At 42.5% G+C, this 21,225-nt stretch overlaps 1 pseudogene; it reads left to right on the top strand.

Moving 5' to 3' along the window:
* The first annotated feature begins 2,672 nt into the window (after window positions 1–2,672).
* Window positions 2,673–19,581, top strand: LOC110691713 (annotated as a pseudogene).
* Window positions 19,582–21,225: the final 1,644 nt, after the last annotated feature.

Genomic DNA, 21,225 nt, shown 5'->3' with positions numbered 1-21,225 from the left:
TAATAGCGCAGTTTCATGGGCTATAGGAACATAAAGATGTTCGGTCAATCACATGGATATGTATGAAGGATACATGATCGAACTTTGACCTACTTTGAAGTTCAAGTATAGAACTTCCGAATATATTAGTGGATTCCTTTGACATGAGTGGAACACTATTCTTGCTTAATGATTAGTTTAACTTTGATTATACTCCACCATCATGCCGTGAAAGGGGACTATACAGAGTACTTTTGGGTTATTCTAAAAGTTGAGTGGGAGTTTTGGTTGCCACAAGATTGGATTGAGTCATCCTTAATTATAAAAGGTTAAGTGTCATGGCCGCTTGAAGAGGGAGAATTCAGAAAATGCATGGTTGTGCTCAAATGTATTACTCAGTAATCATTTGTTTTATAATTCTAACTCAATTTCAAGAAATAATTTGTAGATTAAAAAGATCTCAATATGTGATGCAATCATATTATCAATTCAAACATTTATTGGCTTAAGGAATTTGAATATTGCACACTTATCTCGGACAAGTGTAAGTGGGAGATTGAAGGATTTATGTCATCGTCAAGTGCAATTACTAGATATATCATGGATCAATATTATGGAGATAATAAGTTCATTCTTTTTGGTCATCATTGTCTGTTGCTAAATTTGATAAATGATCTTTGGGCTAGACAAATAGTCCAAAACCCAATAGAATGGATCATGTGAGGTCACATATAAGGGTAATGGATTGAACAAAGTAAGAGGCCCATTAATTGGGCCTCACATGGATATATATGGTCGGCCACATGAAGAAATAAGGAGGGAGTTGATTAGGGGATTTAACCCTGCCACGTGGACCAATGAAATCCTGCCATGTGTCATCCACGTGGACCAACCGGAGTTTGCCACGTGTCATCTCGTGAGAGGTCCAAGGTGGACCAATCAGGCCAAGACATGTGGTAGACAGATTGCCAACTAGGAAAGTGGCCTTGAACGACCCAAATACCTAGGCAAGCCCAGTCAGTCCTAGGTATCTAAAACCTAGTACTAGGCATGCATTACGAGACCCTATAAAAGGAAGATGTTCCCCCTGAGGAACATCATTCAGAAATTATAAAACACACGTGTATATTAATTGTTGAGCATTAACTCCAACTTTAATTGCACTACTTGAGAGCTAAGGCTCGGATTTTGAGGTTATCTCTGATAATCTGATGATCACTTCTCTCCTAAGAGAACTAAGAGAAGCCTGATCCCGACCCTTTACTTTTCGCTCTTTTTACATCCGAACATGTTCTAACTTGATCGTCGGAGGCGGAACTCCCACTCACAAGAAACTCCGTTGTTTTGCGGGTACAGGCGTCCAGAGGCCAGTCTTGGTGTTGTAACTCTCCCGCAGGACATCCAAAAAACCCCAAAACAGGAGTAGTATGTGTTGGATTAGGAGTTTGGGCCGGGCTTTCACTAGGATTCTAATTATACATGATATGTATAAATAGACATCATGCCTAGGTTAGGCATACAAGTCACATAACACTAGATCCGTGAATTGTAAAGCACACAACCAAAACCATAATCCTCCCTCTCTCCCCTCCCGTCCGTACGACACAAGGTGGTCGACAGTGGTGGTTCGTGACTCGGTCTTCTCCTTTCTACTCCGTAGAAGGTAAAATTATGTGTTTCTTTATGTGTTATGCAAAGATCCTATTTTTTATGCTTATGAATATGATTCATGCAATTCCGCTTAGAGTATCTATATCTCTACAGTAGCGTCCGTAGGTAGCCCACGGCAAGAGCTCGCACACCGCAACCAGGCTGCGGCTGGGACTGCCATCATCATTGATGAGGTTGTTGGCTTCCCAGTGCACACCGATAAAGCAGCAATTGAAGATAGCGACACTGACCTAAGCGCTAGTTTTCTAGCAAGCGCTGGTCAGCCTCTTGGCAGCATGGAGCAGGGGGTCTCGAAGGCTCATGGAAACTTGGTGTAGGGGGCCTTGCAGCATTGTTCACGTGGGGTTGACTACCTTGAACAAACGGAGTGCACTTGTGAAATAAAGCAAGGCAAACGTCCAAAATTTCCTTCTATTAAACTTCTGGATTTTGTGACACATACTATTCGAAATAAAAGTCCATCTACGCCTCGAAGCTCATCCACGACATCTTCCTCATCTACTATTTATCCTATAACACATTTTGTTGATTCTCACCGGTTTTCAGTAAAACATATGAAATATATTGCAGCAATCATTGGTGGAAATGAATCGAAATTTTTTAAAGAAGCTATAAAGTATGAGGGATGGAGAAAGGCGGTGGCCGATGAAATTTAGTCATTCAAAGATTAGGGTACATGGGTACTAGAAGATTTACCACATGGAAAAAAGGCGCTAGGGAGTAAATGGGTCTAAAAAGAAAAGTATGATGAGCATGGAAACTTGTAGTGATTGAAAGCTAGAGTAGTGATATTCGGCCATCGATCATCAAGTTAAAGGTTTAGACTACAATGAAACATTTGCTCCGGTGGCAAAGATGGTGATCGTTCGAACATTCCTTGCAGTTACAGCAGTGAAGAATTAGGAAGTCCATCGAATAGACGTTCATAATGCATTTTCGACTTGGAGACTTGGAGGAAGAGGTATACATCAAAATTCCTCCTGGCTTTGATAAAAAGAAATTATGAAAAAGTGTGCAGGATAATGAAGAAATCATTGTATGGCTTGAAACAGGCTCCTCGTTGTTGGTTTGCAAAATTGGAAAGGGCATTGAAGAATTATGACTTTAAACAGTCATATTCCGACTATTCCCTGTTTACCTTGACGAAAGAGAAAATGCAGTTAAATGTGTTAGTTTATGTTGATGATTTAATTGTTACAGGGAATGATAAGTCGACTATGATTAATTTTAAAGCAAATTTGGGGAACTATTTCAAGATGAAAGACTTGGGAGTTTAAAAATATTTTTTGGGGCTAGAGGTAGCCCGAAACAAATTACAATGAATTTTCATGTGTCGGAAAAAGTATGCCTTGGATACTATTACAGAAACAGGTTTGCTTGAAGCGAAACTTGCAGAATTCCCATGGAGCGAAACCATAGGCTAGCTCTGGTGGATGGCAAATTTTTGCATGATATGGAGAGGTATAGACATCTTATAGGGCGTTTGATCTATTTGTCTGTCACTAGGTCAGTCTTAGCCTATTCTGTGAATATTTTATCACAATTTATGTAGAGTCTGAGAGTTGAGCATTGGGATGCTGCGTTGCGGGTTGTGAGATATTTGAAGAAGAATCCGGGTCAAGGCATCCTGTTGAGATCTGATAGTGCTTTACAGTTGGAGGGTTGGTGTGACTCTGATTGTGTGAGTTGCCCTCTTTCGAGACGATCTTTGAGTGGTTGGTTTGTGTTTCTTGGTTTTTTTTACTGTCTCGTGGAAAACCAAAAAGCAACATACAGTTTCGTGTTCCTTCGCAGAAGCAGAATATCGTTCGATGGATGTAGTAACCTGCGACTTGGAGTGGTTAAAGAAGCTTCTGGGTGACTTGGGCGTGCAACTTGAGAGTGGCATGCATCTATATTGTGATAGTCAGTCGGCATTATATATAGCTTAGAATCCTATCTTTCATGAACGTACGAAGCATATTGAAACTGACTGTCATTTTGTGAGAGATGCAATCATAGCAGGCACTATCAAACCATCTTATGTGTCCACCACGGTTCAGCTGGCACACATTTTTACAAAGGCTTTGGGAAAAAGCCAAGTTTGATTTCCTACTTTGCAAGTTGGGCATTTGTGACCCGTATGTTTCAACTTGAGGGGGGTATTAAAGATATCGTAGAATATTATTGTTATGTTAAGATATTATTGTGATTTGTTGAGATAATATTATAGCAATTATCTTTTGAAAAGATATGCTAGGATATTATTAGGGTTGTGACCCTAGTGTTATATATACGTTGTATGATGAGGAATGACAATACAGTGAATATTATTTTAGCCTTTGTGATTGATTTAACAGTAATAGAAAGATAGGCTGGCCTGGAGATTATTAGGTGTAACATACTTGTCAAAAGTCAATTTCTGCATAAGAATAACACATGAAAGTCTAACATTAGTGGTCACTTAATTTTTGTAGTGAACTATTCTGTTAACATTTATTGAGTTTCATAAACAAAGTTGAAACTACGTGGAATACAAGTTATAACATGTGATAGAAACACAATGCAAGTATATATTTATTTGTGTACAATTCAATGACAAAATATTTGGGGTATTATAGTGACACATTAAATCAATAATACTCCTAATAAATAATGTACACTACTATAAACCTCCAAATTATTAAAACCTAAACCATACAAATTTATTATTACCCTCATCATACACAACCTATCACACCAATATAGTTCACTCAAAGAATATGATTTTTTTTTTCTAACCATACCAATTTCTATTATTTTCGTTGTTATTGTTCAATATGTCTTCCAGCGATTCCGGTACAAGCTACCCCCCGGTCCAAAGCCGTGGCCAGTCATTGGTAACATTTACGATGTTAAACCGGTCTGGTGTAGGTGCTTCCATGAATGGGCGCAAACCTACGGTCCTATAATCTCGTACAAGATCGCGTCGGAGCTAAACATTGTGGTATCAAATGGTGAATTAGCAAAGCAAGTGTTGAAGGAGCATGATCATACTTTGGCTAATAGGCATAGGTCAGCGGCAGGGAGAATTACTAGTAATGATGTGGGCCTTATTTGGGCTGATTATGGGCCTTATTATGTTAAGGTTCGGAAGGCAAGTAGTTGGGCGTTTTTTAACCCAAAAATTCTTGGAGCCCAAAGGTCCATTAGAGAGGATGAAGTCAACGCAATGATCGAGTCAATCTTTAACGATTGCACTAATCCTGGTATAGTGGTATGTAATACTATGTATTAGCTCTAAACTACTTGGTAATTTGGTATGACATTTTTTTGGTTAATTTTCGTGAGTTATTTTTGAAGTTTGACAAAATAGCCAAAACATCTTTGTGGTTCAAAGAGTTTGAGATATCTTTGTGTTTTGACTTATTTCCTAATTTGTGATTCTAATAGAAAAAAGGTATTTTATTTTAAAGTAAAATCAATTCATAAATGTGATATCGTACAACATCAATAATCAATCAATAACTATATACTAAAAGACACACCAGCAATGACACGTGTCATCTTCTGGTGTGTCCTTAGTTTAAGTTTTTTTTTTGGAATATAATTCTATTCAAAAAACAAATCTTATACTAAAATAGTTTATAATCTTACAAAATATAATTACTTAAAATAAAAATATTTGACATATTTTTAATCTTTAATACTAAAAGACACACCAACAATAACACGTGTCATCTTCTGGTGTGTCCTTAGTTTAAGTTTTTTTTTTTTTGAATAAAATTCTATTAAAAAAAAATAAATCTTATACTAAAATAGTTTCTAATCTTATAAACTATAATTACTTATAAGAAAAAAGATTTGACATATCTTTAATACAAATATTTGTATAGCTACGAAGTATAAAAAATATTCTTAACATAATTTTGATAATTTTCTACGTCATTTTATATCTAACATATCTTTCGTAATCTTTTATTTTGATTGAAATTTGTCAACTATATTTTTAAATTTTTTTGTTTATAAAAAATTAATTATAATAATATTTTAATAATAGTTATTGAAAATTACGGTGCATGATACGGGAACTAACCTAGTTTGGTAAAGAATCTGGTGACAAGATGCATGTGGAGTTAGAATAATATGATGATTTCGACATTAGACTACTAATTGCTAGTTTAACTAGTAAAAAAAAATTGATTATTTGAATTTTTTTTTTTTTTTTTTTTGAATAGAGAAAAAAGGTATTTTATTGAAGTATAATACGGAGTAAGGTTTTTTTTTTTTTTGGTGTATTGAAAGTCAAAGTCTAGGCTAGTGATGTAAATGGTATTATTTTATGATACTACACACCATCCTAAATAAAGACTAACCAATCAACTACTAAACTACGGAGTAGTTGATGACAATCACATATATTAAGTTTGATACTGATAATTTGTTATGCTCGTCTCTTTTTCATGCAGTAAATAAAGGTAAACCCCTCACCATACGAAAGTACCTAGAGATATTGTCATTCATAACATTTCAAGGCTAACTTTCGGAAAGAGGCTTATGAATTCCAAGGGTGAGGTAGGTTCCACAGGAATGGAATTAAAAAGTATAGTAAATGGTCTAATGATGAAATCTAAAAGGAGAAACCTCGTTGCCGAGTACCTTCCATGGATGTTGTCATCTCCCAACAAAGAAACAGTTGACCATACCATGTTTAATAATCGAAAGGACCAATTCGTTAGAGACATGATCAAGGAGCAAGCTAAAGGGAATTCCGAAAATACGGATGGTTCAACTACAAAGCAATACTTACTTGATGCCTTGCTTGCCTTAAAGGATGATTATGATCTTAGTGAAGACATTATATTTTCACTTTGTTGGGTATGTATGTTTTCCTTCATAACATTAAATTATTTAAAAAATTTCCCTCGGGAAACATAATTCTTGGTGACTATTTAAATCACCAACATCTATATGTTACAGGGGTTACTCGGTCAATGTTACAAGAGTTACTTTGTCAGTCTAATAGGATTACTAGTAGCCCTGTTCACGGATCGGATATCCGAATATTCGGATATCTAAAATTTTCGAATCGAATGCTTCGAATATCCATTATCCAATATTAAGTAAAATTGATTATGAATACTTTCAAAATTTCATTAATTTTACTGATTTTTTATCGCTAAGTTGTACAACATATTTTAACAAAATACTAGTCTTTTTGCAATAAAAATTATCATCAAATATATTAAGAACATTATAATAAGTTAATAATATAGGGTCGGTTTTATATGAACAATTTAAATTTTTATATATATTTCACTATTTCAGCCTTTATATTTTGGATATTAGGTTTCCGAAATTTTGAAAATCAATATCCTAATCCGCATTTTCGGACATCTGATCCGAAATGAAAACTCGGATTGGATATATATCCAAAAATTCGGATCGGTTGCGTATCGGATTTTCGGATAGTTTTGTATAGACCTAGTTACTAGGTCAGTGATATACGAGTTAATTTGTTCTTTTACAAACGGTCACATGCTTTAGCTAGCCGCACACATTACGCTGTATTAAAATATGAGATAGATATAAATTTTTGTGTGCAAGAAAGTGGGTAAAACTGAAAATGTTATTGAAGTGTTAGTGTTTGGGTCCAATTTAGTCCAATTGGGCCTAGGCATTAAATGATCCAATTAAAAGGCCAAGGTCAAGGTTCATCTCTCCAATTGTGCTAAAGTAAAAGATCAGTCCTCAAAGCAAGCCAATTGGGCTAAGGCCCAACTTCTCCATGTATGCAGAGGTATAAAAGCCATCAATATTACATTTGTACATTCATTTAAGCAAAGCCTCAAGCAATTAATTCTCTTTCATAGTGTTCTCTTTCTACACACTGTACTGACTTTAGCATCAGAGGGGCCTTCCTCGGCAACACCCCCGAGGCTAGTTTACGTGTGTTTACTGTGCAGGAAACCTTCGGCCCAACATTACTTGGATCGAATCTAGTCTTCTCCACTTCATCGGACCTTCGACAAGGTCCCATTGTTTTCACCCGAAACAATTTGGCGCCGTCTGTGGGGAAGACTTTCAAAAATCTTTAAGCCAAATTTCTAACCAAGATCATCTTGCAATAATCTTAGTAGCAATGGCTAAGAACCGCAAGAGCAAAGGCCTCCGTCAAGGAGCAGGCGAAAAGCCTAAAACCCCTACACCATCACCCTCGCCGGACCGGAACTCTCCCAAGGGTGCCAGCTCGGGGGGAGGATCATACAGGGAGGATTCCCTATCTCCCGTAATTCATAACTCTCATCATAGGCCGAGTCACTCTCGGTCTAGCAGGGGTGAGTCCGATCATAGGACACATTCAGTGCCCCAAAGCCAACCATCGACTGTGCGCTCTCATTCCCATACTCGGCCGAGGACCCCTTTGGCGGGGCCCAGCTCGGAGGAGGTGGCAAGAGCGCTGGCAGTGCTCATGGAGGAAATGAGGGCACAAAATATGCCACCACCTCGTGATCGAACTCCTCCGCATACCCGGCATCAACGGAGGAAGCTAGACCGTGATGGTGGGAAGCTTCCTTCCTCCCGGGAACTGGGAGAGTGGGAAGAGGATACCGGGAAAACTGAAAAAGAGAGGAAAAAGAACCCTCAATTTTTCAAAGGATCCTCATCCTCCCGACCAGAAACGCATAAGAGCAGCAGCTCAGCTTCTCGGCCAGAATCTACTCACCGAGAACGACCTGAGACTGTTCGCCGAAGCGTCCTCGACCGACTCGGCGGCAAGGAACCGAGCGTGCACAGTCGCCTCTCGTTCCCTGCGGCCGAGGCCCAGACTTCCCAGCCAGGGACGAAAACCACTCCTACCTCTCTAAGAGGGCAAGTTTTCCACGGCAAACCGCCGAGAGAAGACTACTGCAGAACTCATGAGTCTGCAACAGGGGGAAACCGAAAGCCTCTGAGACTATCTGACCCGTTTCAGTAACGAGTCATCCAGCGTCTCTCAGCTGGACCAGGGGCTAGCCGTTTTTGCAATGCAGAATGGCCTTCAGCCCGGGAAGTTCCTAGACTTCATGGTCATGCATACCCCGCAGACCTTGGAGGAAGCTCTGAATGCCTCGGATAAGTTCATCCGAGCCGAAGAATGGAACAAAGCGAAAACCTAACCTCAATTCGGGGGAGGGAAACAAAGACAAATACCCTTGTCTGAAGGCCAAGGCCATAAGGCAAAAGGAAAGTCAAAGGCCTCGGAGCAATCTTCGGCCAGCGACCCAAAGAAGGAAAAATCTGCCTCATACACAGGCAGATACGAGTCCTACACTCCGCTCTCTCTTCCACGCTCCAAAATTTACAGCGTGACGAAGGAGGAGCAGAGTTACCGAAAGCCGAGACCACTCCCAGAGTGGTATCAGCGAAAAAAATAAAAATCAGTGGTGCGAGTTCCACGAATCTCCGGGACACAACACTGAGGAGTGTATCCAACTGAAGGACCAGATAGAGGACATGGTCCAGAAGGGATACTTGAAAAAATACATCGCGGATCACCGCGAGAAAAAAGAGTCCGAGAAGTCAGCAAAGGACTCTCGGCAAGACCTCGACTTCCCCCGGAAGAACAGTAAAAAGCCGGAGGGGAAATTCTCTCCGATCAATGTTATCTCGGGAAGAATATGCTCTCGGAGGGAGCACAAGCGACACCTTAAAGCTTTGACTCACCAGGTGAACAACGCTGACATTCAGTCTCCCCAATCGCCGGTGCCGAACATGACGTTCACAGCCGCCGACTGCCGGGGGATAACGTTCCCTCACGAGGATCCGTTGGTGATCATCGCCACGGTGGCCAACCACGACGTCAGTAAGGTCCTTGTTGACGGTGGCAGCGGAGCAAACATTCTGTTCCAAAAGGCCTACAATCAAATCAAGCTGAAGCCCAAGCACCTTACGCCGGTACCCTACCCGGTATCCGGGTTCAACGGGGCTTCAACTTATCCAGATGGGAAGGTGACACTTCCTATCACCATCGGCTGCGATGAGGCAGCCAGGAACGTCATGATTGAATTTTTGGTCATTGACGCTCCTTTAGTGTACAACGTGATTTTGGGGAGACCTATAATTCATGAGATCCAAGGGGTCGTCTCAACTTATCATCAGCTGAAGATTTACGTCTCAGACGCTGGCTTCCCCGAAAAGATACAGGGCAACCAAAAGGACGCCCGAAGGTGCAACTACCTCAAGCCATCCAGTAGTCGCCCAGATGACGACAAGGATGAGGAGGAGAAATAAAAAGAAAGAGAGTCAAGCACAAAAAAGCCGAAAGGCCTAAGTGCTTCGGCCCAAGGATCTGTACCCAGAGGTAAAGGGCCCGAAAGGGAAAAGGCTAGCTCTTCAGCTGAACAACAAGACTCAGAGAGCCAGCCGAAGAACAAAAAGACTGGGACACCTGCTGACATAGGCAGCAGGCCAGATTCTGAAGAGTCCAGTCCATCAGCAATGGACATGGACCAACAGACTGAAACAGTTGAGTTGGCCGAAGGAGACGTTGAGAAATGTGTAACAATCGGGATGGACCTTGATCCGAACACCCGTTGTGAACTTATTCAGCTCCTTCGGGACAACAGAGATGTGTTTGCTTTCTCGGCAGCTGATATGCCCGGGATAAGTCCAGACCTCATCTCCCATAAGCTTAATGTTGACCCAACGTGTCGACCAATTAAGCAAAAGAAGCGGAATTACTCCGCTAATAAGAACCGAGACATTGCAGCCGAGGTCAAAAAATTGCTGGAGGCAGGCTTCATCGAGCCTTGCCAATATCCAGAATGGCTGGCAAATGTGGTGATGGTTCAGAAGGCCAATGGTACCTGGAGGATGTGCGTTGACTTCACGGACCTAAATAAGGCTTGTCCGAAGGATTTCTATCCCTTGCCGAGGATCGATCAGCTAGTCGATTCGACAAGTGGCCATGCCTTGCTTAGTTTCATGGACGCGTTCTCGGGGTATCATCAGATCTTCATGCACCCCGACGATCGAGCAAAGACAGCATTCGTCACGCACGCTGGGGTGTACAATTACAAAATGATGCCCTTCGGATTGAAAAATGCGGGAGCAACCTATCAAAGGCTGGTGGATCAAGTTTTTGCCGATCAAAAGGGCCGAAACATGGAAGTCTATGTCGACGATTCGATCGTCAAAAGCAAAAAACCTGAGGACCATGTTAAGGACCTGGCTGAAACTTTCGCCACCTTAAGAAAGCATCAAATGAAGCTGAATCCGAAGAAGTGTGTCTTCGGCGTGAAGTCAGGGAAATTCCTTGGGTTCATAGTCAGCAAAAGGGGGATTGATGCCAATCCCTCCAAAGTCAAAGCAGCGCTCGACCTTCCTGAGCCAAAAACAAAGTGGGATGTTCAGCGGCTCACCGGAAGAATGGCAGCCCTCTCGAGGTTCATTTCCAGAGCTTCGGATAAGGGGTTACCTTTCTTCAAAGCCCTGAAACTCCCGAAAACAAAAGAGCTCGTTTGGGAGGAAGAGCAAAAAGACGCCTTTAAACAGCTTCGGGAGCATCTGGCTCAACTCCCAACGCTGGCTAGCCAAGCAGAAGGAGAAAATTTGTACCTCTATGTGGTCGTTAGCCCAGCCACCATCAGTGCAGTACTGCTGAAGGAAGAAAGTAAAAGTCGGCAACCGATCTACTTTGTCAGTCATACACTGACGGATGCCGAGACTCGCTACTCTCTACTCGAGAAAGTCGCTTTCGCGATAGTAGTAGCTGCTCGGAAGCTGAGGCCCTATTTTGATTTCCATCAGATAGTGGTCTTAACTGATCAGCCGTTGGAAAAAGTTCTCGGCAAGGTTGAAAAATCTGGTAGGCTAGCCAAGTGGGCTTTTGAGCTCACCGAATTCAGCATCAGCTACCGTCCGAGGGCTGCCATTAAGGCTCAAGCTCTAGCGGATTTCTTGGCCGAATGCTCATACCAAGAAGCGCTAGACAATGAAAAGAAAGTCTGGACCGTGTTTACGGATGGATCTTCCACCGAAAACGGTTCGGGGGAAGGAGTAGTGATAACTTCTCCCGAAGGCAAATCCTTCGAGTATGCACTAAAATTTTCTTTTAAGGCCTCGAACAACGAAGCCGAATATGAGGCAGCAATCGCCGGCCTAGAATTGTGCATCTCCCTGGAAGCCGATCATGTCTGCCTGAAAACATACTCTCAGCTAGTTGCATATCAAATTAGCGGCAGCTACGAGGCCAAAGAGCCCTCCATGATAGCTTATCTTGCCAAGACCAAGTCAGTCATTGCAGAGCTGAAAACTTTTGAGGTTCAGCTGATCCCAAGGGGTCAGAATACTCAAGCCGATGCACTCTCCAAACTTGCCAGTTCAACTCTTACCGAGCTGAACAGATCTGTATATGTAGAAGTGCGTCGAGAGAGAAGTGTCGACGAAGCACCTGAAGTGTGTTGCGCTGACCCAGAGCCTAGTTGGATGGACCCCATCCTAGCTTTCAAGCTTCGGGGAGAAACTCCCGAAGATAAAGCTTTGGCCTCCAAGATGAAGAGAACCAGCTCAAGGTTCATTGTCTTCAGGGGGGAACTTCTGAAAAAGTCCTTCTCAGCCCCATTGCTGAAATGCGTGGGACCAACAGATGCAGATTATATCCTACGGGAGATTCACCTCGGCATCTGTGGGAACCACATTGGGGGAAGGACCTTAGCCCACAAGGCATTGAGGGCTGGATATTACTGGCCCACCATGATCGCAGATGCTAAGGAGCTGGTCCGGAAATGCGAAAAATGTCAAAAATACGCTCCAGTTATCCACCAGCCAGCAAGGGATCTTCAGCCGATCCTTAATCCACTCCCGTTTGCCCAATGGGGACTGGATATACTAGGACCATTTCCAGAGGCTGTGTACCAGAAAAAATGGCTGATAGTTGGTGTTGACTACTTCAGTAAATGGATCGAGGCCGAAGCAGCCTCGAACATTACAGAGCAAACTGTCAGAAAATTTATCTGGCAGAATATCATCACTCGTTTTGGCATCCCGAGAGTATTTGTCTTCGATCATGGGAGGCAATTTGATAACTTACCACTGAAGCGGTATACAGATCAGTTCGGCATCAAACTGGCATATTCAGCGGTATGCCACCCGCAAAGTAACGGACAAGCCGAAGCTGCAAATAAACAGATCCTAAATGCCCTCAAGAAGAGGGTGGAAGATCAAAAGTCCAAGTGGCTGGAGGAGCTCCCTGGAACCCTTTGGTCCCTTCGGACAACTGAAAAAGAGGCAACGGGCTATTCACCTTTTGAAATGGTGTATGGTGCCGAAGCCGTTCTTCCAGTGGAAATTGGCTCTGAGAGCCTACGAGTGCACCACTTCTCGGCTAAGAATGAGCGACTGATGAGGGAATCTCTCGATTTCCTCGACGAAGTAAGAGACTCAGCCCGAGACAGAATGGCCGCTTATAAGCAGAGAATCATCAAATTTTATAACCGAAGGGTCCATGCAAGGCCTCTTAAAATTGGAGACCTTGTCCTTCGGAATGCTGCTGCAGTTCAGAAAGGCCGAATCCATGGGAAACTCTCAGCTGCATGGGAAGAGCCTTATGAAATCTGTGATGAGCTTCAGCCAGGGACATACCGACTTCGGCAGTTGGATGGAACTGAGTTGAAAAATCACTGGAACGCTGATGTACTGAAAAAATATCATGTGTAAACCCTTCGGGGCAGAACAATCTTTGTAAGTACATTTTGAATTAATGAAAGGCCTTGGAGCCGCCATTTATATAAATATTCGCAACTTTTTATCCTTTCAAAGTTTTCTCGGTTCTATCTACTCTTTAAGGGTTTTTTATTCAGCCTCGTCTGAAACCTTCGCCTTCGGGTAACTGGGTTTCAGATTGCTGACAAAACTCGTCTTTTTAAAGAACCCTAGTCTTTCAGCTGAAGTCAAGCTTCAGTAAGACTTGTTCTCCAAAGACATGAGTCCATGGACAATTCTGGGATATTGCCTTAACTGAGCCTTGTATCCCAGAAAGCCATTATCCGAAACATTGCCTTTAGTTGGCCCTGTGTTTCGGATATCCATTTTTCAATGATAGACAGAAAATCAAGGATAACAGCAACTGTTGGAAATTGTTTATTCAGCCTCGTCTGAAACCTTCGCCTTCGGGTAACTGGGTTTCAGATTGCTGACAAAACTCGTCTTTTTAAAGAACTCTAGTCTTTCAGCTGAAGTCAAGCTTCAGTAAGATTTGTTCTCCAAAGGCATGAGTCCATGGACAATTCTGGGATATTGCCTTAACTGAGCCTTGTATCCCAGAAAGCCATTATACGAAGCATTGCCTTCAGTTGGCCCTGTGTTTTGAATACCCATTTTTAAGAAATAAAGAAATTGTTTATTCAGCTGAAGCCATACTTCAATTTCTGGGGGGGGGGGCAAGAAGCACTACCAGTGCAAGTTTATGTTCAGCAGAATTGAAGAAACAGTAAAGCACTCAAAAACAAAGCAGCTGAAGAAAAGAACATCAAATTAATAATTTATGCTCAGAAATTGAGCTACAAGTTCAAATAAGTTAAGAAACTATATCGGCAGCCGCCCACAAGCGGAAAATAACAGCTGCCGAAATACGTACAGAAGCAAAAAAATAAACTGTTTTGTACGACAAGGCAAGCTGAAGCAAAAAACAAACAAGGCAAAAATTCAGAAAGCGGCAAGTCTAAAGTTGAGCGCATGATGAACCGCAAGATTCTGAAGACGACTGCCCGAGTTCCTATGCTTCAGCCCGAGGATCAGACTGGTCAGCATTGTTGGGCCCCATGGTGGTCTCAGCCCCAGCAGTAGAAGAAGCAGGCTTTGCACTCTGCCGAGCCTCCCTTTCTTTCTGTTCAGCCTCCAACTCCATTCTCTCAGCTTCTTCTTCGGCTTCCTCAGCTTTAAGGATTTCAGCTTCGACTGGAGTTGCATACTTCATATGAGGGTCTTCGGGATCCTGGACCCATTCAGCACATTTGGACCAGTCCAACTTCGGCTCAGCATGAAGGCAGACTCTTCGGCACACTCTGAACCCGTTTCTGAAACCCATTTCATATTCTTCCTGGGTATAGACACGGACTTTGAGTAGAGCCTTAGCATCAACCAACTTCTTCTGGGTCTCCTCCAAGTCTTCCTTGGATTTCTTCAGCTCATCGGCGAGCTTGAAGGAGGAACCTTTCAGCTCATTCAGCTGCTGCTGAACTTGGGAAGCCTCTGTCTGGGCCTGGGCCACTTCTTCCTTTTTGGCCATCAGCTGATCCTCAGCTTCTTGGAGCTTAGCTCTCTGAGCTTCAGCAGCAGCAACAGCCTCTGAGAGTTGGACATCCCTGGCTTGGAGCATCTCTTCAGCAGCCATTCTGCTGGCTTCAAGAGCTTCTAGCCGTTGCTACACTTCAGCTTGTGCAGCAGCTCCTTCCTGGATTCGGCTCTCAATGGTAGCCTTGAATTTGGAGATGTCCACTCCCATGTGCTCTTGGAGGAATTTTTCCCCTTCCATCAGTGGGGGAAAAACTTCCTTCTCCATAGCATCGCAGAAGGTTTTGAAGGCTTCAGCAGCTTTTTTCTCATATTCTTCACCCTTCTGTTGCTTCTCTTCAGCTGCTGCTTGCTTCAGCTTAGCAAGCTTTAACTCCTCTTCGGCTACCTTTTTGTTGTGCTCGGCACATCTACCCTATCTTGTAGGGTATCTATCAGCTCTACAGTGAGAGTCTGATTGTGCACGAACTGAAAACAGGAGCACAAGTTAAAATAAAAAATAATAATAATAATAATAAGTAAAGAGCTGAATTTTAAAGGAGATAAAGGCAAGGAAAATCACCTGCATCATCAGCAGTTGGTTAGACCTGGCTGGGTCAGGAACTGATCTGCTGGATTCGCCCATCCCAGCAGTGGCCTTCAGCGACCAGATTCTTGCCCTATCTACTTCGGACATGCCAGCAAAATCGCCGAAGTAGGCTGCAGCACCTTCTCGGTTCTGACCCCATATGAGGTCCCAGATGTGATCTGGGATTGGAATTCGTGGGGCCGAGAATCCCATTTCTCCAGATTGCAGAGTCTGGAAGGAAGGAAAGGATGACGATGGAGCTTCTTTAACTTTGGATGGCTCAGCATCCTCCTTCTCAGAAGAGTCAATTATTATGACCTCTTCTTCTTCAGGGGTGAGGACGAAGGCCTCAACCTCTCTTGCAATGTCTGCCGTGAAACCCTCAGCACTGGGCATCACGGCATCCTCATTCTTGTGCTCAGCAGCACTCTCTTGAACTTCCTCTTGGACCCATCCCTTAGGTTCGGGAGTTTTCTGATCCACCTCCATCTCGGGAGGTGGCGGAGGGGTCTTCGGAGGTGATTGAGGTGGTGGCCGGGGAACCCTCGGCGATCCATTGCCTTCCTCGGGTTCCCTTATTTTGACGCCGATGGTCATCGGCCTCCGCTGAAAGTCATGCGGGCCGATGATGGCCATTCTTCGTCGCCTTTTCTGAAGCGGCTGCTCGTCCATGTCTGAGTCTGAAGACTCTTCTTGTATCTGGTCTTCGGGACGAGCAGGGGCTTTCCCTTCTCTATGTCTATTACTCTCTTCGGACTGTAAAAGACAGGGGGGAGGAAGAATGTGAGTAAAAAAAAAAAAAACAGAAACAAATAAAATTAAGTCTGAAAGCTCACCGAGGTCTTCAGCAAAGCCTCGTCTTCTTCAGCTGCCCTAGCTGCAGCTTCGTCTTCAGCAGCCCTGTAGGACCCTTCTCCTCCTTCACAAGCTTCAATAACCCGTGCAACCTCTTCGGCCGTACGGGCAGCTTCAGCTTCTTCGTCCAGCAGCTGAAACCAGGGATCTCTCTTCTTCCACCAAGGCTTCTGCCTCTGATACAGAGCAACAACCTCAATTTGGAAGTGGGAAGAGTCTAGATGAACTTCTCTATGCCGCGGTTCAGTGATAGAGGGGGCCTGATCAGTTACAACTCGTTCTCGGTTGACGCCAAGACGAGCGTAGTTAATGCCGATGTTGGTCTCGTCCCGCTCTGAAAAAGAAAAGGGGAAAGGTCAGTTCAGTTAGGTTGGCACAGCATAAAAAAGCGAAGTGAGAGGAGAAAAAGAGATAATTAAAAGGCCTCAGCCCCAGCCGAAGAAGCTTACCATCCTTAAACTTTCGGCTGAGGCCGACAGCTGCTAGCATGTTCTCTTGGAAAACATAATGCGTATCGGGGAGCCAAGTCTCCGGGATATGCTGCATTCGGCCGCTGCCCCCCCCCTCCCCCGGTTCGGCAGCTTGCCGAAGATATTCTGTTGATTAAGGTTTGGATCTGGGCCGTTATCTGCGGGGGGACCTAAACTTCCCATGTCGGGATCAGGCTCAGCAATGTACCGGGGAGCGCTGAAGACGCAAGGGTGGCCCGGGTCCGTGGGTGCCCTAACCTAAATCTATTGACCTCTCCAGTCCTTGTCTGAAGAGTCGTTCGGCCACATGGTTAGGTACTGGGGCCGAGACTCAATCTGGTACCACCCAGAACCATGACTTCCGTGCCCACTTTGAATATTCGGCACTAGCCGATGAAGCTTTTTGAAGCAGTGCAGGTTCGGCACATACCTGAAGAACTTGCAGACCCATAAGTATGTCATCACCCTTCGGATGCTAATAGGAGTTAGCTGACATAGGGAAATATTGTAATGGATCAGCAAGTCTCGGACGAATACGTCCAAAGGGAACCTCAGCCCATACTGAAGTTGTCTTGTGTACACCCCCACATACCCCGGGGGTGGACGATGGATTCTATCGGATGCCACGGGCATTCGGCACCAATACCCATCAGCTTCAAGGATGCTGTAATGCAACTCAATTTGTTCGGAAAACCGATACTGTTCGGCATTCTCCACCCACCATGAGTAGGGGCGGTTCTTTATCATGGCCGAAGCTACTTCGGCATCCTCCCACTCTGAAAACCCGGGAAGGATATCCCAAAGGACAGCGGGAACTTCATCGTCCCGCCCAGAAGCGCTCGGCCCCTCCGTTCTCTGAGGAGGAGCCGAGGAAATTGGAGTCGCCCTAATCCCTTCAGCAGGGTCAGACTCTGCTCTTTGTCCATTCCAGGTCCCAATCCTGTTCCTGGGATCGGGAATTGGCCTTGCTCTTCTTGGAGCACGGGCTCTACCCCTAACTCCTCTCGCCATTGATAATTTCGAAGAAAAAAGTTGAAAAAAAGGGAAGGAGTTCAAATTCGAAGAAAAATAAACTAAAATCAAAGGAATTTACCTTAATCTGAAGCGAAAGTTGCCGATTTACGAATTGGTAGTGGCGAGTCTCAGTTTCTAAGCTTAATGCTCGGGGAATTTGCGAAGTTTTCATGCGGGTTCTTGGGTTCTCTCGAGAATTCTGGGTTTGTGTTGGTGAATAAGTGAGGAGAGATGATGCGCCTCTAATTATATCTCCAGAAATGGGAATACGGGGAGTCCGCGTTTCAATTTCTCTTAAATACCCCACTAAGTAACCGTTAAACACACGACCTTGCGATTAAACTGCCCATTATCCGTCCAACTTCCACAATTATCCGCCTTAACTGTTGTTATCTCATTAATTACGGTTTAAATTCAAATTTTTGGATTAATTAAATCATTCACTTCCCTCCTTTTCTGATTAAATCAAACCCGACCCGTCATCCTTCCAAATCGGGTCTGGGGGGCAAGTTGTTTGGGTCCAATTTAGTCCAATTGGGCCTAGGCATTAAATGATCCAATTAAAAGCCCAAGGTCAAGGTTCATCTCTCCAATTGTGCTAAAGTCAAAGATCAGTCCTCAAGGCAAGCTAATTGGGCTAAGGCCCAACTTCTCCATGTATGCAGAGGTATAAAAGACATCAATATTACATTTGTACATTCATTTCAAGCAAAGCCTCAAGCAATTAATTCTCTTGCATAGTGTTCTCTTTCTACACACTGTACTGACTTTAGCATCGGAGGGGCCTTCCTCGGCAACACCCCCGAGGCTAGTTTACGTGTGTTTACTGTGCAGGAAACCTTCGGCCCAACATTACTTGGATCGAATCTAGTCTTCTCCACTTCATCGGACCTTCGACAAGGTCCCATTGTTTTCACCCGAAACAGTAAGTTTTCCAAAACATGATGAATTTAGATGTATTATGTAATAAGTTGCATGTTTCAATTTGTACAGGATATAATTATTGCTGGTTCAGATACAATTGCTGTCTCTACTGAATGGGCTTTGGCAGAGTTATTACGAAATCCAAGAGTAAAAAAGAAAGCCCAAGAAGAATTAGACAAAATAATTGGCAACGAACGAATCATGACTGAAGCAGACTTCTCAAACCTTCCCTACTTACAAGCAATAGCCAAGGAGTCCCTAAGACTTCACCCTCCAACCCCTCTAATGTTACCTCACAAGGCCAAGGCGCATGTAAAAATTGGTGGGTATGATGTCCCTAAGGGCGCTGTTGTCCATGTAAATGTTTGGGCCTTAGGCCGTGACCCCAATGTCTGGGGTGATGTAGACGAGTTTCGACCTGAACGATTTTTGGAGGAGGATATTGATATAAAGGGTCATGATTTTCGTCTGATACCGTTTGGGGCAGGGAGACGAATATGCCCTGCGGCTCAGGTGGGCATAACCATGGTTACATCAACCTTAGGTCATCTTTTACACCATTTCGATTGGAACCCACCAAATGGGGTTACACGTGAGGAAATTGACATTAGCGAGAACCCAGGAGTTGTGACCTACATGAGAACTCCGTTGCAAGCAATCCCAGTTCCAAGGTTATCTGCAAGTTTATATAAGAATTCATCCGTTGACATGTGATTGAAAGCATAGTCGAAGTTCATTGACAAGCTCCAAACTTAAACGCATTCTCTCACCAAAAGTACAATGACAAATATTCTATAAATTACTATCGTCGCATCATAGCAACAATGACGGTGTTTATGTTCCATCACCTATTGTTTTGTTGTATCTCAACACATGAAATTTCAAATCAAATTCCATTTATTGTTCAATTATAAGTCACTCAAGCTATTAATTGATGACAATTCCTGCTTCAATTTTTTAAATAATATTGGTGATCTACAATAACAAGAAAATGCCCAAATAGCATTTCATTCAGCTTCAATGCATAAAATAAAGAATTTTGACTTATATTGGGGTGGCTAACGTGTGCGATGCGCGCGCCATAGTTAGTCATGTCTGATGAGCTATTTCGGTATGACCTTATGTCATAAACTTAGTTGTTGGTAACATTAATGAGAGAAAATATGTTAACAAACATTTTTAACGATATAAATGTTTGTACACTATTCTTTGAGGAGTTTTAAAAAAAAATTAACATTAATGAGGGCAAATAAGTAACCAAACATTTAAGTGGATATAATTGACCAAACACTGTTTATAAGAGTTATCTTATACGGAGTATTTTTTAAAAGGTAGGGAAAACAAAAAACCAAAAAAAAAAAAAAAAAAAAAAAGGAAATTGTTTTTTACATCAAATGTTCTAAAAATGTATTTTACCACAGAAAAATCTAATAATAATTTTTTACCATCTACCGACAAGAGAAACCGTTAAATCTTACACTTTTTTTTAATAAAATTCGATTTTCGTGCCAAAAACATTTTTTTGAGATTTTGGAGGTCATTTTGGTTTTAAATGGTCTGATATTTTTAGTACGCAAAATAAGGTATTTTCAATAACTTTTTAATTTGTCAACTTTGACAATTGAGCCCTGTAAAATTAAAATGACCTCTAAAACCTCTAAAGAATATCACAAAGTTTATTTGATAAATATATATTAGTAAAATATTTTATTTGAAAAAATACAAACAAACGTACATCATACGGACTTCATCTAGTATTAGAGTATTTTTAGAAGATTTGAGGGTAAAACACAATTTCGTGTTTTATTTTGCGTTAAAATTCGAAATTTTAAAAAATTATAATAAAATAAATACTCAAACTTATTGCTTTAAGAAAACGCAAAATTGATCATCCTATTTCAAAAGTCGGAAGGCCCACGATGACTGGAAATACTCCTTCGTATGTGTTTAGTAAGGTCCTTAAAACTACAATGAATAATTCAAAAGTTTTCCTTCGATTATCATCATCACTAGGAAAACTATTTTTGGATTGTTTTGCACGATGACATACATCACACAAATTATCAAGCTTTCAACAAAATCAACTTTACTATCTGTTTGGGTCCAATTTAGTCCAATTGGGCCTAAGCACTAAATGATTCAATTAAAAGCCCAAGGTCAAGGTTCAACTCTCCAATTGTGCTAAAGTCAAAGGTCAGCCCACAAAGCAAGCCAATTGGGCTAAGGCCCAACCTCTCCATATATGATGAGGTATAAAAGCTATCATATTGTCTCATTCAAAAGGGGATTCAGATTCACATACACATTCATATTCATATATTCTGAGATATTCATAAAAGCCTCAAGCTACAAACTCTCTTGCATAGTGTCTTCTTCTTACACATTGTACTGACTTTAGCATCGGAGGGGCCTTCCTCGGCAACACCCCCGAGGCTAGTTTACGTGTGTTTACTGTGCAGGAAACCTTCGGCCCAACATAACTTGGACCGAATCCAGTCTTCTCCATTTCAG

This window comes from Chenopodium quinoa, unplaced genomic scaffold (assembly GCF_001683475.1).
Source record: "Chenopodium quinoa cultivar QQ74 unplaced genomic scaffold, ASM168347v1, whole genome shotgun sequence".
NCBI classification, from domain to species: domain Eukaryota; kingdom Viridiplantae; phylum Streptophyta; class Magnoliopsida; order Caryophyllales; family Amaranthaceae; genus Chenopodium; species Chenopodium quinoa.
The sequence above is the reverse complement of the archived record's forward strand: the minus strand, read 5'-3'. Positions and strand labels throughout refer to the sequence as shown.